The sequence below is a fragment of the Octopus sinensis genome, linkage group LG14, assembly GCF_006345805.1.
Source record: "Octopus sinensis linkage group LG14, ASM634580v1, whole genome shotgun sequence".
Lineage (NCBI taxonomy): Eukaryota > Metazoa > Mollusca > Cephalopoda > Octopoda > Octopodidae > Octopus > Octopus sinensis.
Genome location: NC_043010.1, coordinates 48,225,158 through 48,244,058, shown reverse-complemented (window position 1 = coordinate 48,244,058; position 18,901 = coordinate 48,225,158). Strand labels below are relative to the sequence as shown.

At 39.6% G+C, this 18,901-nt stretch overlaps 2 protein-coding genes across 5 annotated transcripts in view; one reads left to right on the top strand and one right to left on the bottom strand.

The window, feature by feature from the left end:
- The window catches only part of LOC115219341 (dynein heavy chain 6, axonemal-like), a 349,247-nt gene extending 342,406 nt beyond the window's left edge, over window positions 1-6,841 (bottom strand). Inside the window, exon 1 of the mRNA XM_036509002.1 lies at window positions 6,696-6,841. The gene's annotated coding sequence lies outside the window, so the exon portion shown is untranslated. The remainder of the gene's footprint in view (window positions 1-6,695) is intronic.
- The window catches only part of LOC115219208 (UPF0687 protein C20orf27 homolog), an 85,379-nt gene that overhangs the window by 2,311 nt on the left and 64,167 nt on the right, over window positions 1-18,901 (top strand). The window lies entirely within an intron of this gene.

Genomic DNA, 18,901 nt, shown 5'->3' with positions numbered 1-18,901 from the left:
GGGCAATTTTCAAGAGTTGAGGTTTCCCTTTTTTTTTATTAATTTGTCTGTGACATTCTAGATGTAGTGCCATCGAAATTAGTATCTAAACCAGCCTAGTTTACGCTAAATGTTTTATTTATAAATTTCCGCCGGGTATCTTTTATTTTATTATTGTTACAAAAAAAAAGGCAAGAAAATATCATGAAAAAAACATTTACGGACACAATCGCGGGTGTTACAAAAAATTATTTTTTAAATCTGTAGGTCAAAAGGTAAAGATCCTCAACGATTCGAAAGATGAAGATATAACTTGGTTACCTCTATGAAGAACTTGTGCAACAGACTTTCTTCGTGTTGAGAAGCTATAAATAAATATCTTGCATAGATATTGTTTACTCTTTTACTCGTTTCAGTCATTTGACTGCGGCCATGCTGGAGCACCGCCTTTACTCGAGAAACTCGACCCCGGGACTTATTCTTTTGTAAGCCCAGTACTTATTCTATCGGTCTCTTTTGCCGAATCGCTAAGTAACGGGGACATAAACACACCAGCATCGGTTATCAAGCAATGCTAGGGGGACAAACACAGACACACACGCGCATATATATACATATATACGACGGGCTTCTTTCAGTTTCCGTCAACCAAATCCACTCACAAGGCTTTGGTTGGCCCGAGGCTATAGCAGAAGACACTTGCCCAAGGTGCCACGCAGTGGGAATGAACCCGGAACCATGTGGTTGGTAAACAAGCTACTTACCACACAGCCACTCCTGTGGCTTTTTGATTGATTTTTTTTATGTTTCTCCAAAGTCTTTCAATATTTTGTGTGTATTTTCTCTGGGTGCTATCTTTAAAATTGTTAGAGTGAGGCATTTTCAAATCGTTGTTTCAATGTCCTCTCCCCACTCCTTCGGAAAACATTTTCCTCAAGAATCTCTTTATAATCGTAATCTATGCTGTTTGAAAAGTATTTCTGTAAAATTTCATTGAAAGATATCCATTTTCCTGAAAGTTATGAGGGAAAAAATCGGATCGTGTGAATTTTCCGAAAGTCCTCTCCCTACCACCTAGCCTTCCACCCCCGTTCTTTTACGCAATCTTTTTTTTTTTTTTTTTTCATATCCGTTTTCTACACATCTTTTTACACCTATTAAACTGTTTTTTTTTTTTTTTTTTCGTTTTGGTGACCGGGCGCTGATGTGGGCCCTGAAAGTTATGAGGGGAAAAAAAGGATCCTCTCCCCACCCTTTCGGAAAACATTTTCCCCAGAAATTTCTTTATAATCGTAATTTGTGCCATTTGAACGGTATTTCTATAAAAAAATTTCATTAATATATATCTATTTTCCTGAAAGTTATAAGGGGAAAATCGGATCTTGTGAATTTTCCGAAAGTCCTCTCCCTACCCTTCCTCGTTTCTTTGCGCAAATGTTTGTTTTCATATTCGTTTCCTACTCAATTTTTACACTTAGTAGGCGGGGGTTTTTTGTCTGTTTTCGTGACCCAGAATCCTGGTTTAAGCGTCCTCATAACTTTTAATTTTTGGCCATGGTTCTCAAGGTGAACTTTGGAAAATTAACCAGGCTGAAGTAAGCCACTAGTTTCTATATCAATGACATTTTAGTGGCTGGGATTGCAGTGTCGGTAGTGGAGGTTGTAGGTCGTTGTCTTGGGAAATTCGGATGACCCACGAAACCACCAGAGTTTATTGAAGGAAGAGCTGCACAGGGGCTCAAGCTGGCGAGAGACAAGATAGACAGGCACGTACTAAGGAGATGAAACAAGATTCCAAACCTGAGCGAGTGCATGATAGGCGAGAACTATTCTCACTGTGCAGGAAAATGGTAAGCCGCTTCTCTATTGTATAATTGATTCAGAGAGCATGCATGTGTATCGTGAGGAAAGCCAAAGAGGTGAGCTGGAGTGACAGTGGAAGAGAATACAGTTGCCAAGATAGTAGGCGTTTTGGAGAAAATGAGAAGACCCAGAATAACCTGTTTCGTGGTCGGGTAAGTCGGCGACTTAACCGACTCTCCTACCTAGCTTGTCAGGTGAGGAAGAGGTTGTTGTGAACACTTCGGGAATAAAAATAAGATCTGTCAAAGAACAGATGAGCTCATATTGAATCAACGGCCATCCACACAAGTGGTGTCTCGTAAAAACATCCTGAACGTAGGTTGGCAGACCATAGCCACGGAAACTCCAATGGAAGGGATGTAACTAAACACAGCTGCGTATTTTCCCCGGCATTCTACTGTGTTTCTGTTATTTACCAACTTTCACTGAATTAATACCGGGTCACACAATTACAGTCTTCCAATACTCTTTTACTCTTTTATTTGTTTCAGTCATTTGACTGCGGCCATGTTGGAGCACCGCCTTTAGTCGAGCAAATCGACCCCGGGACTTATTCTTTGTAAGTCCAGTACTTATTCTATCGGTCTCTTTTGCCAAACCGCTAAGTGACGGGGACGTAAACACACCAGCATCGGTTGTCAAGCAATGCTAGGGGGACAAACACAGACACACAAACACACACATACATATATATATACATATATACGACAGGCTTCTTTCAGTTTCCATCTACCAAATCCACTCACAAGGCATTGGTCGGCCCCCGGGGCTATAGCAGAAGACACTTGCCCAAGATGCCATGCAGTGGGACTGAACCCGGAACCATGTGGTTGGTTAGCAAGCTACTTACCACACAGCCACTCCTGCGCCAATCTTTATTTTCTCTGGGTATGTAAAAAAAAAATTCCCTTAAATTACAAAATGTTTCTCGATTCCTTCTCGCCGTTTGTATTCTGGACTTCAGGGGTTGAAAAGAATTCATATACAACATCGACTTTCCGAGCAGTAATGGTCCAGAATCTCTTATCACCGTGACCGACCAGGCTATCAGATGTTGCTACACATCGCTGGTCACAATGCACTTCGCATTGTTTTAGCCCTCAAATGACGCCACCCCGCTGGCTAAGTGAGCAGGCCAACAAAAGAAAGGGTGAGAGAAAGTTGGTGCGAAAGAGTACAGTATGGATCGCCACCAGCCCCCTGCCTGATTTCATATTCAGTGTAATGATACATTTTTATAGGCTAATCAGTGTCATGAAAATCATTTTCGCTATAAATCAATGAATAAAAAGTTATTAGCTATTAAAGTTTGAAAATTTGGGGTAATTTTAACCAATCGTAAACCACAGACACATTCATGCTTGTTTCCATTGTAACAAGCTCAACATAAGAACTCTTTTGTCTGCGAGAAAGCACGTATTGACAAATATATTGAAACACGCCAATGACCGCAAAAAGTGGAAAACAACTGTTGAGGCCCTATGCTCCACTAGGGGCAAAAAAAATTAAGAAGAAAGACTATATGTACAAGGTCTGAAATGTGGGGAAGGGGAGGCGGAGGGTCTAGTCGATTACATCGAGATGACTTCGATGTAATTTGAATTCAGAATGTAAGACATAGCCATTAATTATGAGCACAAAAAATTAAGGCTAACAAAGCCGCAAGTAGAGCGACATGGTTAAGTAGCTTGCGTTGCAACCACGTGGTTACGGGTTCAATCCTACAGTGCAGCACCTTTGGAAAATATCTTCTGTAACTCCGAATATTCTGTATTTTGCGAGTGGAATTTGGTAGATGGACATTATATGAAAACCCGTAGTGGAAACTTATAGGTTAGAACACCGCATAAAAAATGTTACAGTATTTATAAAAGATACTCCTTTACGATCTGTCAGTAGGAAAGCTATAACCAAATGATGTGTGTGTGTGTTGGATCGGTTACCATGCAGTTTACCCTCGTATTCCACAGAACGAAATGATTTTTGGACTGTGAGTAATCGGTGCGACTTCCTAAGAGAACAGCAGTTGGAAGTTCATCCACAGCAATTCGGTGGATTGGATGATGCAGGAAATCCCATTACTACGGAAATACACTAATTCAAATATATGCATTGGAAATATAACCGACAGTGGCATGAAGAACGTTGGGTATTTGGTACAGTAGAAAGAGGTGCAAAGGCGGCGAGCTGGCAGAAACGTTAGCACGCCGGGCGAAATGCGTAGCCGTATTCGTCTGCCGCTACGTTCTGAGTTCAAATTCCACCGAGGTCGACTTTGCCTTTTATCCTTTCGGGGTCGATAAATTAAGTACCAGTTACGCACTGGGGTCGATGTAATCGACTTAATCCGTTTGTCTGTCCTTGTTTGTCCCCTCTATGTTTAGCCCCTTGTGGGTAGTAAAGAAATAGGTATTTCTTCTGCCGTTACGTTCTGAGTTCAAATTCCGCCGAGGTCAACTTTGCCTTTCATTCTTTCGGGGTTGATTAAATAAAGTACCAGTTACGCACTGGGGTCGATATAATCGACTTAATCCGTTTGTCTGTCCTTGTTTGTCCTCTCTGTGTTTAGCCCCTTGTGGGTAGTAAAGAAATAGGTATTTCGTCTGCCGTTACGTTCTAAGTTCAAATTCCGCCGAGGTCGACTTTGCCTTTCATTCTTTTGGGGGTCGATAAATTAAGTACCAGTTACGCACTGAGGTCGATATAATCGACTTAATCCGTCTGTCTGTCCTTGTTTGTTCTCTCTGTGTTTAGCCCCTCGTGGGTAGTAAAGAAATAGGTATTTCGTCTGCCGTTACGTTCTGAGTTCAAATTCCGCCGAGGTCGACTTTGCCTTTAATTCTTTCGGGGGTCGATAAATTAAGTACCAGTTACGCACTGGGATCGATGTAATCGACTTAATCCCTTTGTCCTTGTTTGTCCCCTCTATGTTTAACCCCTTGTGGGCAATAAAGAAATAAGAAAGAGTTGCAAGAAAACGCCGCTAGATGGAGGTCCCCAATTGCACGAGCGGAACATTTTGCTCATTATAAGGCATTGGATATTGTTTAGGAACACGCTTGATATCCGATTGGTGGGCTTCCTATGTAGGTCTCTGCGACATTGCTTACATGAAATTACGGGATGTTGCTGTCGTCACTATCGCAATTTACTTTTAGTTTTGTTAAGACAATATAAATTATAGGCGTAGGAGAGGCTGTGTGGTAAGTAGCTTGCTTACGAACCACATAGTTCCGGGTTCATTCCCACTGCGTGGCACCTTGGGCAAGTGTTTTCTACTATAGTCTCGGGCCGACCAAAGCCTTGTGAGTGGATTTGGTAGATTAAACTGAAAGAAGCCCGTCGTATACATGTGTGTGTGTGTATGTGTGTGTGTGTGTTTGTGTGTCTGTGTTTGTCTCCCCAACATCGCTTGACAACCGAAGCTGGTGTGTTTACGTCTCCGTAACTTAGCGGTTCGACCAAAGAGACCGATAGAATAAGTACTAGGCTTACAAAGAATAAGTCCTGGGGTCGATTTGCTCCAGCATGGCCACAGTCAAATGACTGAAACAAGTAAAAGAGTAAAGAGTAATTTACTTTTACTTTTTTACAGTGGTAAACTGCACGTTGATCGTTGGACTTCCGTCGTTTGATGATGAGGATTTAGTTATTTGGTCGACTGAGTTACTTGCTCCTGAATTAACTTGCAAGGCGCTGGTCATTCCACAAGCATGTGTGTCCTTTACGTAATTCTCAGGTAGAACCAGTGCGGCACAATGTGTGACAAGGCTGTGCACATTTGAATTACATGTACTTTCCACCCGGTGACCTTCTGTATAATCTTCATTAACCCAATTTCGCTCATAAGCTATGGATCGACTGGATGTTATAGATATGATGATAGTTTGTCCAAGATGTCACGCAGGGGGATCGAACCTAGCACCTCATGCTTACCATACTGCACTTTTCTAAAATATGAGTACTCATGTAGCTCCTCTACTACAAGAACCTTGCTCTGGCCACTTTTCTCGTAATTTTACCAGTCTTTTGCTCTCATCTCCTATCATAAAGCTCCCCTCTAAATCAGGGAGGAGGCGCTGTTCGTGGTCTAGCAAACTGCAGAACAACCTCACAAGAACCGGCGGCTCAAAGCAACCAGTACAACACTGCTAAGTGGCTGGCGTTAGGAAAGGCATCGACCGAGTCGTAGAAACTATGCCAAAACAAACGATGGATACAATGCAGACCTTGAGCCCATCGGATCCTCTCAAGCTGTCCCAACCTATGCCAGCATGGAACAAGGACGTTACATGATGCAACAGCAGATCCTGCTGGCGTATTTCTATTTTAAAATGGTGTGTAAGCACCATAAAACACATATGCACAGTATCTTTTAAGCGAACTAAGAACTATGAACTATGAAGCCGATTAATTATTTTTTTCGCTTTGGCTTTCTTTGTATCACTGACATTTTTCGAAAGGCATGAATGCCATAAGTTCCAGTTTCACCTTTTCAAAATTTCTTATACCATATCTATTATATAAGGAATGCTTGTATTTTATTGTATTTGTCCGATATTGTTTATTTATCCAAATTCCGAATTTGTCTTTTTCTATCTTCAAGTGATTTTCCATACAGTAAAAATCACTAATAAACTGAACATATTCTATTTAAACATCTTTTCGAAATGAAAAGAGGGAAAGAAAAAGCGTCCTGTTCAGAACGAAAAACAAAATTAGTAAGAAAACAGAGGCTGTTTCAAAAGCAAGTTAAACATTGGAATATGTAAAAGACAAAAGCAATAACACTGTAAAATATAAAACTAGTTAGTATATTCTTCTCATAGATGTAATTGAAAATGAAGACTTACTAGTTCACACGCATATTTTTAAAAGGAATTCGCATGTAGGAAAAAATACGTATTCATCATGCTTTCCCCAACTTTCTAAGCGTCTGCATTTCAAAGTAAGCGCATGAGCACTAACTGATTTACTTACTGCTCACAACAGTTTTACTTTATTGTTGGTGAATTTGTTACCTTTTACCTGAATTCGTTCGTATCTTGAATGCATTATAAGTAATTGATTTAGTACATAACTGATGCTTTCTTTATCGATTCCGAGATAGGGTGAAAGGCAAAGTTGAAATCGGTGGGATTTGAACTGAGAACGTAAAGGGCTGTAACTCACTGAATACTTATTTCTTTACTACCCACAAGGGGATAAACACAGAGGGGACGAACAAGGACAGACAAACGGATTAAGTCGATTATATCGACCCCAGTGCGTAATTGGTACTTATTTAATCAACCCTGAAAGGATGAAAGGCAAAGTCGACCTCGGCGAAATTTGAACTCAGAACGTAGCGGCAGGCAACATTTTGTCCAACGATCTAACGATTCGGCCAATCCATTGCCTACTTTTTAACTGTTGCTTAACCACGATGCGAAGACTCAACGAGCAGATCTATCTATGATCGAAGACTTTCCGACTATGACCATCTCGTCTTCTAACGAGTATCTACATTATCTAGTTTAGTGTATGAAACAAACTTTACAAAATAGGAAATAACATGTCCGATTCATTCGTGGATACATGAGTGCACAGACGCGCAAAAATACACGGAGGCCTAAAATCAGGTTTCTTAATGCCCGCTTTCTTTAAAGACGTCCCTACCGTGACCGCCCAGACTCCTTTAAAAGCATGCCATGCGTGACCATCTCATCTTTTTTAAATCAATAACTCTTTTCTGTCACACCCTAACATTTTTTAAAGGACATAGTTGTATTTCAGGATACACTATACTACACTACTGCTTTTGATCATCGTTCTGCTTGATCAGGGCAGACCTGTGGCTAAACAACAAATAACTAGATTCAGGTGTGGTGGGGGGAGAGAATGGGTAAAATGGCAAATTTTTTATATTCGTTTTCTTTTTGTTTTATTGAAACCATTTCATGTAAATAAATGTTTATGTTAATTTTAAAATTTGCCAGCAAAATCTTATAAAACGATAATGTTCTGAAACATGTACATGTTTATATGTTATATATGAAAATAAAATCTTTTCTACACTAGGCACAAGGCCCGAAATTTGGGGGGAGCTGGCTAGTCGATTAGATCGACCACAGTACGCAACTGGTACTTAATTTATCGACGCCGAAAGGATGAAAGGCAAAGTCGACCTCAGCGGAATTTGAACTCAGAACATAGCGGCAGACGAAATACCTGTTTCTTTATTACCCACAAAGGGGCTAAACATAGAGGGGACAAACAAGGACAGACAAACGGATTAAGGCAATTACATCGACCCCAGTGCGTAACTGGTACTTAATTTATCGACCCCGAAAGGATGAAAGGCAAAGTCGACCTCGGCGGAATTTGAACTCAGAACGTAACGGCAGACGAAATACGGCTGCACATTTCGCCCGGCGTGCTAACGATTCTGCCAGCTCGCCGCCTTAAAAGATAAAATCGACTTCGGCTGGATTTGAACTCAAAATGCTTATTACACAGCAATCTACCTGATACTCTATCAACTTAGCTAATTGACCACGTTGAATATATATGAAAATAAAATACTCGAAATATTACACTGCAGGTATTACATTGTAATTTTGAACTGATGCATCATCTTCAGGAGTTGGTCAGAATAGTTATTGAAGTTGAGATTTTGAAACAGGTACTTTTTCATCCAATGAATTTTTCCTCAACTTCTGACTCAATTGCAATTGAGATTGCTAATAAATTATCTGATGTTTAACAATCAAAATTCTTTTCTCTGATGGATTCTCCAAGCCAGTTTTTATCCACACTAACGTTGATGGATTTCAAAAAGATGTCTAAACTGGGGCAAAATAAGTAATGACTAATTTCAGCAATTTCTTTTCTTTAATTGCATGGTACCTAAATATATCAAGGAGAGAGCAAGCCCAGTAGATCGGGAAGAAGCCATAGAGAGTATTTTATGCTGAGTTTTTAGATTTAGTCGTGTTTCATTAATTTTATGCTGTCATTTTTCCATGAATCTCTTTCACTTGACCTAGATATCTTTAATTTTTGTTGCATTTCTAATCTTTCTGATGTCTAAGGATGGATATTTATGCATATGAATCTTTTTCTTTTTTTTTTTTCAAATATAATTCTAGAGAACTGAAAAACCAAACTTACCATCATTTGTCTTGCTCATTTTGCTCCACCTAAATTTTTCTTTTATATGCCCAAAGAAAATGGGGATATTCTTTTGAAATTTGAGGTTCAACTTAAAAGTTTGTTGGCTGACCAAGATACTTGCATGGAATGTGACCAAATGAGGTTTATTTTTCAATATAGCACCCCCGCTGCAGTCAATATGCTTCTTCCATCAATGTTGAAGTCCTTGGATTCCATTTGCTCAAAAAAGTCATCAACAGCAGATATGACATTATCATCACTGCCATGCTAGTTCCCAGCCATCTTGGGGAACAGATAATAGCCAAATGGGGCCAAATCAGGAGAATAGAGATGGTCAATAAGTTCAAAGCCACAGTCATGCACATCAGCCATTGAAATCAAGGACTTGTTGTGCTGAAGCATTGTCCTGATGAAACAAACCCCTTTTGTCAGTTTTCCTGTGTGTTTAGTCTTGATAGCCTTTCATAACTGCCTCAACAAGTTAGCATGGTACTCTCCATTCTTGGTATACCCCTTCTGAAGATAGTCAATAAACACAACCCCTTTTGCATCCCAAACAACTGAGGCCATCACCTTCCCTACAAATGAAATGACATTGGCCATCTTTGGAGCAGGTGAGGAGAGGTGTTTCCACTGCATGGATTGGCTTTTTGTCTCTGCCTCAAAGTGATGAAGCCAGCACCCATCATGGATTAGGAAATGTTCAAGGAAACCAGCTGGATCTGCTTCAAACAACATCAGATTTTGCCATGATGTGATCAGGTGTCAGAAGACATAGCATCTACTGAGCAGAAACCTTCATCATGCCAAGTTCATTGTATAGAATATTCTCTACAATCAATGTTTCCCTCAGTGGTGGCAATTGCAGGACATCCAGACACTGAGTAATCTACAAGCCTATCTCTTTCTCTCCTATGTTGATTTTCAAGAAAAGTCACTACTAATTACTTTTTGAAGTCTTCTTTCAACTGTCAGGTGTCAGCTTTCCTGATATGAATAAGAAGAGATGAAATTAATGCATGCAAGATTTCACAGCGCTAGCATAGTCAGTCTACAAATTGTTCAGCCCATCCCGTAGTATTCTGAAAATGTTAATAATGTTTTTAATGCATTTAGTGAAGGTTGTTTGCTGATCTGATATGGTTTTTGAAAGGTAGTGGAAATTTGTAAAAAAATTATATTTTTTTCTCAGTCACAGTAAATATTACTCCTTGTGCCTCACCCACTCCCCTATTGCTGTTAACCAACATGCTAGAATTGTCCATGATTGAAATTTCTTTGATAAAATCCATAAAAATATTGAAAACAAACATCATTTTAATAGTTATCGCCAAGCTAATATGGCAGTCCTGAAATATAGGACGAATGCTGTTGTTGATTAGCTCCAAGAGGCCATTGCCTCTAGCTAGCTATGTGACACATGAACCTGTGTCCATTATAACCTTCGAACAGGGGAGGTCAGCTGCTTCCCCTTGCTGGTCAGGCATCTGCAGACTAGTTTCAGGGTATTTTCCCTTTATCAATGCAGAGCAGCCGAACCCTGCAAGTGTCGCTAGTGACCATCTGTTTGAAGGGCTATTTACCTATATTCAGTGGAATACATCCAATGGTTTTCAAAAATAGAAATATTAATATTTAAAACATCATTTTAAATAACACCTGAAAAATGAACAACAGAGATAGTTATGAGTGGAACGCCTTTGGCGATTGGTCAACTGGAGCAGAGCTGACCTGGGCTAAACAACAACAACAACTGGTGATAGCCAATGAGGAATCATCTGTGCAGTCACATGAGCTGCTAAAAATAGGGATAAATCCCCATCTGGAGAGAACAACAGTCTATTGTGGTTGTAGATGATTAAACCTGGGAAGCCTTGGTTCAGCAAACCTCTCTGATCAATGGTGTTTCAGTAATGATTTAGCTCCTATAAAATCAGCAGAATCTGCAAAGAGAGCTTAATTAGCTGTGCTGGTGGCACGTAAAAAGCACCATCCGTTCGTGTCCGTTTGCCAGCTCTGTCTGGCACCTGTGCGGGTGGCACGTAAAAAGCACCCACTACACTCACGGAGTGGTTGGCGTTAGGAAGGGCATCCAGCCGTAGAAACACTGCCAGATCTGACTGGGCCTGATGAAGCCTTCTGGCTTCACAGACCCCAGTTGAACCGTCCAACCCATGCTAGCATGGAAAACGGACGCTAAATGATGATGATGATGAAGTATTGTCATAAGTTTATCCTAAACGTCTATGCTTGTTTTCAAACTTTTAATTAGCCCTTGTTTCATACACTTGGGGCAATATAAATTTTTCTGCTAATAAGTCCCAAGTTACTCTAGTGGTTGAAAAAATTAGGAATGTGCATTATATACTGTTTTACTTGTTTCAGTCATTTGACTGTGGCCATGCTGGAGCACCGCCTTTTAGTCGAGCAAATCTACCCCAGGACTTATTCTTTGTAAGCCTAGTATTTATTCTATCAGTCTTTTTTGCCGAACCACTAAGTTACAGGGACGTAAACACACCAGCATCGGTTGTCAAGCGATGTTGGGGGGACAGACACACAAACATAAACACGCACACATATATACAACAGGCTTACTTTCAGTTTCCATCTACCAGATCCACTCACAAGGCTTTGGTCGGCCCGAGGCTATAGTAGAAGACACTTTCCCAAGGTGCCACGCAGTGGGACCAAACCCGGAACCATGTGGTTCGTAAGAAAGCTACTTTTCACACAGCCACTCCTATGCCTATATATATGAAATATGTTCTGCGTATTGCATGATAAACAGGACAGGCAAAGGGTTAGCAGCATAATTTGGAGCAAAAATATTCATCCCAATACTCCAACGGCATTATCATAGCCATAGCATTGGTTTCAAATTTTGGCGAAAGGCCAGCAAGTTCAGGAGAGGGGCAAAGTCAATTACATCACTTCTAAATAACTCTGAGCACCTTTTCAAACTCCACCCGTCTAACACCCGTGGACATATTTACAAAGTCAAAAAACAGCACAGCTCCCCTGACTTTCGGAAACATTTTTTCACGCTGAGAGTTGCTGAAGCATGGAACAAACTGCCGGCATCAATTGTTAGTTGTCGGAGCACTGCATCCTTCAAAACGTCCATGCTTTCTGAGATTCGACAACACTACACCTGATTTCCTCCCCTCCATACACACACAAGCATGTATCTGACTCATACATTGTTCGCTTTCCAGACATTTGTACATTACTGCATATACTTTATGCGCACTTTCTGACAAGCTGTGGTGCACCTGAGCACTGTATACAATAATTTCATTATTATTATTATAAATCTATCCAACCATCCTGAACTTCCAAAATATTTTATTCATTTGTTTCTTTCATTTTTTTTTTATTTCCTTGAAAAGGGCACACTGTTAGACTTCTGATGCTCTCCTTCCCACTGCTTGGTTTGTTTACGTTTCCATAACTAAGCGGTTCAGCAAAAGGGACTGATAGCATAAATACCAGAAGTTTAAAAATAAGTACTGGATTGGATTTATTTGGCTACGCACTTCAAGACAGTACCCCAGCAGGGTCCTACTCCAGTGACCAAAACAAGTAAAAAAGATACCTTTCCGTATTTTCCTTACATCTTCAAACTTGATTTTAGAAATTTAACAAATCTAGAAACTGTTACTTCACTTTTGCATTCCTTCTCTTATCTAATATCTTATTTTATCCATGTTTCTCGTGAACAAGCGCATTTCAGCAAAATCTGATATTGCCCTCAAATTTCTCTTCTGGTTATCTCCCTTGAACCATTAATTAAAGTTCTGCAACTTTTGAATAAATACAGCCTGTTTTCGTCTTATTTTGTTGAGGCCAAAGAAATAAGAGAAACGCTAATATATAAGTAAAAAATATAACAGTTGTTTCTTTTATCTCTCAGTCTACCGCTCTGCAGCTCTTCAAACCTGTGTCTTTTAACCATAACCACTGGTTAATCCAATCTTCTGAGTGAATTGAGTAGACGGAAACCACAGAAGCCCATCAGATAGATTGTATCTGTTAAGGAGTGGTAGACTTAATAAATTGCAGTTTAACTCTACCATCTGGTCATGTAATGTTTCTTTTGTAATCCTACTTGCAGTAAGCAGTCTGACGAGATCTAATAGGGTTTCTTTTCCATACACCTCCCAGGACTCAAAAGCTTTGACTGAGGTCATAAGTGCTGCCGTTTCATATGTAAAGGCATTTTTTCGTTTGTATATACATACGTGGGAAATTTAACATTTTTTTAAATGGTTCATTTAGATTTGAAAATAGAACCAGAGAATGCTGAATTGTAATGGTAGACAAAATTATCACGATCATTTTTTACAAATCATCCATTCATGACTAAACATTTAACGCGTGCGTGCACATGTATACACGCGTATGCGTGTGTATATATACGCGTATATGCATGTATGTATATATTTGGATGTATGGATATGTACTCACACACATACTTATAAATTAAATACAGGTATACATATGCGTGTGTGTGTGTGTAATGTAGGCAGCGGTAAGCAAAGTGTACTAAAAAGGAAAACTATAACCGTCATTGAATGACTGAGAATGTTAGAAACACCCACACTACTAGAAATAAGAGCTAAACGCTCTAATGCTCCAGTCAAAGCACAAATGCCATATATATAATATAATATAATGAAATTATTGTATTCAGTGCTCAGGTGCACCACAACTTGTCAAAAGTGCTTATAAAGCATATACAGTAATGTACGAATGTCTGGGAAGTGAACAGTGTATGAGTCAGATACATACTTGCGTGTGTATGGAGGGGAGAAAATCAGGTGTAGTGTTGGCGAATCTCAGGAAGCATGGAAGTTTTGAAGGATGCAGTGCTCTGACAACTAACAACTGATGCCGGCAGTTTGTTCCATGCTTCAGCAACTCTTAGTGTGAAAAAATGTTTCCAAAAGTCATGGGAGCTGTGCTGTTTTCTGACTTTGTAAACATGTTCACGGGTGTTAGACAGGTGGAGTTTAAAAAGGTGCTCAGAGACATTGTTGGTAAGATGGTTAATAATTTTATGGGTGTCTGCCAAGTCAGTTGCCAGACGTCAGAGTTTCAATGTATCCATGCCCAGGGAAGTAAGGCGTTCAGAATATGGCAAATGCCTGATGGAGGGTATTCTCTTGGTTGCACGTCGCTGAACGGTTTCCAGACGATTAATATCCTGGGCAAGATAGAGGTTCCAGACTGGTGATGCAAATTCCAGATGAGGCTGCACCATAGCTATATAAAGCCTCAGATAGATAACCAGAGAGCGGCTCACAACGGACTTGGTAAGTGATGCCAAGACACCCTCAGCCTTCTTGGCAATTTTAGCAATGTGTTTTGTCCAACGCAAATTGCTGTCGACAATAATGCCCAGGTCACGTTCACAAGAAGACTTTTTGAGATTAGTGTTGTGGAGGGAGTAAGTGGATGCTGGGTTTTTCCTCCCATAATGCATGGTGGTTCATTTGTCCACAGCCAGCTTGAGTTGCCAGTCCATGATCCACTGCTGCATTGTGTCCAAGTCTGATTGCAATAAAGATCTATGGTGTACAGGATCTGTCCTCTTTATTTTGAGGTACAGCTTGATGTCATCTGCATATTTCAGAACTGTGGCATTCTTTAAGTTGGCATCTATGTCGTTAGCATATGCAACAAATAAAAGGGGACCAAGAACAGATCCCTGTGGTACACCAGATGTCATTTCATAGGGTGAAGAGTGCTGTCCTAGAACTGTGACAACTTCTTTTCGGCCAATAATGAAGGACCTCAACCAGTTATAGAGATCATCTCTTACACCCATTGCAGAGAGTTTCACCATAAGTCTTTTGTGTGGCACAGAATTAAAAGCCTTAGCAAAGCCCAGGTAAACGACATCCACCCAGGAGCCACCATCAGTTATTCGGGTAATGTTATTTACATGTTAGTATTGCTGTTTGAAATGATTGTATGCATATATTAAAATTCTTTCAAATTTTAACATCTTCTCGTCTCTATTTTTAACATTTGTTGAGTTTCCATAGGATACTTTTCCATAAATTCTCATAACACACCATATATATATATATATGTGTGTGTGTATGAGACAGACAGAATAAAGTCTATTTCCCAACATAAAGTGGCAGTCCTAATTAGGACAATGTTACTACCTTTTTTTTAACTCTAGGAAAATATCTTTTCCAGCTGGCTGTTGATACCCAACTATGTCCTTATACCCCAACACAGTTGTATATTGATAGGCAGCTGAAAAACATGTTTTCCTGGGGCTAAAAAAGATAGCAATATCATCCTAATCAGGACTGCCACTTTATGTTGGCAAATAGACTTTACTCCGTAGTACAGTTACTACTTATTTCTCACTCAGAGATTTAAAACTAATTGCTTTTCTACTTACGAGATCAGTAGCTGTGTGTCCCTTTAATACTATATACCTCAAGCAAGGCCTAGTGCTGGCATCTTAGCCAACTGTTATCCTGTGCCAAGGAAGAGAAATAACCCAGAAACCATTGGTCCGCAAGTACCGTTTAAGGGTGAGTGGAGACATTAGCTCCCTTGTTTGAGGTATAAGGACACAGTTGTGTGTCGATAGCCAGCTAAAAAGGTAGTAACACCATCCTAATCAGGACTGCCACTTTATGTTGGCAAATAGACTTTATTCCGTAGTACAGTTACTACTTATTTCTCACTCAGAGATTTAAAACTAATTGTTTTTCTCTTTACGAGATCAGTGACTATGTGTCACTTTAAAAGTATATACTTCAAGCAAGGCCTAGTGCTACTCTGTGCCGATGAAGAGAAATAACCCAGGAACCATTGCTCCGCAGGTACCGTTTAAGGCTGAGTGGGGACACTAGCTCCCTTGTTCAGAGTATAAGGATGCAGTTGTGTGTTGATATCCAGCTGGAAAAGATATTTTCCTAGGGCTAAAAAGGTAGTAACATCATCCTAATCAGGACTGCCACTTTATGCTGGCAAATAGACATTACTCTGTAGTACTGTTACTACTTATACTACTTATTTCTTGCTCAGAGATTTAAAACTACTTGTTTTTCTCTTTATATATATATATGCAGTCAAGTATATGTCTGGCCATAGAATGACCAATGGTTACCTGCATATAAATACATTATTGCTCTATGCTTTAGAATATGAAGGCTAACTTTATAACCGGTTGAAGTCCTTCGTTCTCAGTCAACATAAAGTCACAGTACAAGGATATTTTCACACTGTGTGATAACACCTGGGGCCCTACAGGGATCTGCTTTTGGTCTCCAGTTGTTTGTTGCATATATTAGCAAAATAGATGATAACTTGATGCATGTTACTGTGTTAAAATATACAGGTAACATTAAGCTGTACCATGAAAAGAGCAAATACTATAAGCTGTGGATCTTTCCTGCAATTTGACCTGGACGCAAAGTGGTAATGGATTGCTAACTGGTAACCCAAACAGGCTGTGGATATGTACATTGCTATATATTTCTGGAAGAAAATCCTGGAATTTACCTAATCCCTTCTCAACCAACATTAACCCTTTTGTTACCAACCTGGCTGAAACCAGCTCTGGCTCTGTAGTACAAATATCTTTTCATAAGTTTTGAATTAGAATTTTCCACCAAACCTTAGTCACAATATATGTTCCTAACACTAGCTGAATGATAACTAAGTTATTTTACTAAATTCTTTGTAATATTTAAAGTAATTGAAAGAAACACAGAGCATCTCAAAATAAATACAGTAACAAAAGGGTTAAGAAGTTTGCTGGCAAACACAACATAGACATTATTATCAACAATGGTTTTTTTGAACAAACCACATTTCTTAAATCATCAAAACAGTCAAAGATGTCTTAGCCTCACTTAGACTTATCAGCTACTAACTGACCATTTAAAGCTATGTATGGCTTTGGTATGTTCACAGTTTGTATCGCTATTCTGGAACACCCTCTTGTCCAGAATATCAAACTACTGGAAGCTCTCCAGAGATGTGCAACCAAACAAATACTCTACATCAATCACTTATATCTCGAACCTGTTGCTTCTCTGGGTACCAATATATTAAAGTTTTGACATCTAACAACAGACTTGGTGGAAGCCCACAAGATTATCCACCATTTCCCAACAACAAATTTGGCCACTTTTTTTATAATTCAATAGCTTTACCATCTATAAATATGCTTATAAAATCAAAAAGCAACATAGCACGCATGACTTTCGAAAACAGTTTTTTATGCTCAAAAAGCATTGAATAAACTACCTGCTCCCATTGTCTGCTGTCAGGACATGCTATCCTTAAAAAATTCCATGCTTCCCAATATTCATTGATGTTACTCCTGACATACCTATGTACTTATTCTTCTTTGTGGTTCCTTTACTGCATTCACTGTTTTGTGTATAATCTGTGTGTGTGTGTGTGTGTGTGTGTGTGTGTGTGTGTGTCATTATTCAGTTTATTTCAAGATTTTTTGCCGATAGAGAAAGAACTGGTTTACATTAATCTATTATATAAATGTTGGTGTTGCCCAAATGAAATCTTATATCATTCATGTTATAATGAGACACCAGTCACGATTTTATATTAAATATGAATATTATCTATATATAAATTTGAATAGACATAGGTATGGCTGTGTGGGTTTGACATTCACTTTCTTAACATGAGGTGTTGAGTTCTAGCTCACTGTACAGCACATTGGACAAGTGTCTTTTACAGTAACTTAAGCCTGACCAGTAACTTGTGTGTGAAATTGACAGACAGACAATGCATGGCAGCCTAACATATATATATATATATATAAGTGTGGAAGCCTAATATATATTTTTATTGGTGTTAGGAAAGGCATCCAGCCATAGAAACCATGCCACAGCAGACAATTGGATCTGGACAGCTCCCCAGCCTGTCAGCTCCTGTCAAATCGTCCAACCCATGCCAGCATGGAAAAATGGACATTAAACGATGATGATGATGTGTGTGTGTGTGTGTGTGTGTGTGTGTGTGTGTGTGTGTGTGTGTGTGTGTGTGTGAAAGCAGTGAGCTAGAAATCGATGATGTTTACTGACATTCCTTGTCAGCAAATTGTCCTCTAGCCCTAAACTTCCAAAGACAAGCAGAATAAATAATCTCTTACTTGAAAAGCATGTAATGGTGAGCAACAGCAAGGGAATCTGACTGTAAAACTATGTTTCATCATCATCATCATTGTTTTAACTTTCACTTTTCTATGCTGGCATGGGTCAGACTGAATTTGTTCAGGTAGATATTCTGTGGTTGGATGTCCTACCTCTCTCCAGCCCTTGCGTCTTTCCAAGCAAAGTAGTATCTCCCCATGGCCAAACATATTTTTCCAGAATATTGGAAATGAATGATATTCATTTACAACCAGCAAATGATGTCAAGACAAGGGCGCACACATGCTCATGCATGTATGCACATGTCTACATACACACTGTGTGTGTGATGGCTATTTTCAGTTTCTGTCTACCAGATCCATTCACTATGCTTTGGTTGGTAGTAAGAGACTCTTGCCCAAAGAGTCATACAGTATGATTGAACCTGAAACCACATGGTTAAGAAGCAAACTTCTTAAAAACACAGCCACGCCTGTGCCTTCAATACTATATACTCATCCAACCCATGCTACCTTGGAAAAACAGATGTAAAACAAACAAGCAAACAAACTTGTACAGTCCATAAGTGTAGGAGTGGCTGTGTGGTAAGTAGCTTGCTTACGAATCACATGGTTCAGGGTTCAGCCCCACTGCGTGGCACTTTGGGCAAGTGTCTTCTACTATAGCCTTGGGCCGCCAAAGCCTTGTGAGTGGATTTGGTAGACAGAAACTGAAAGAAGCCCATCGTATATATGTGTGTGTGTGTG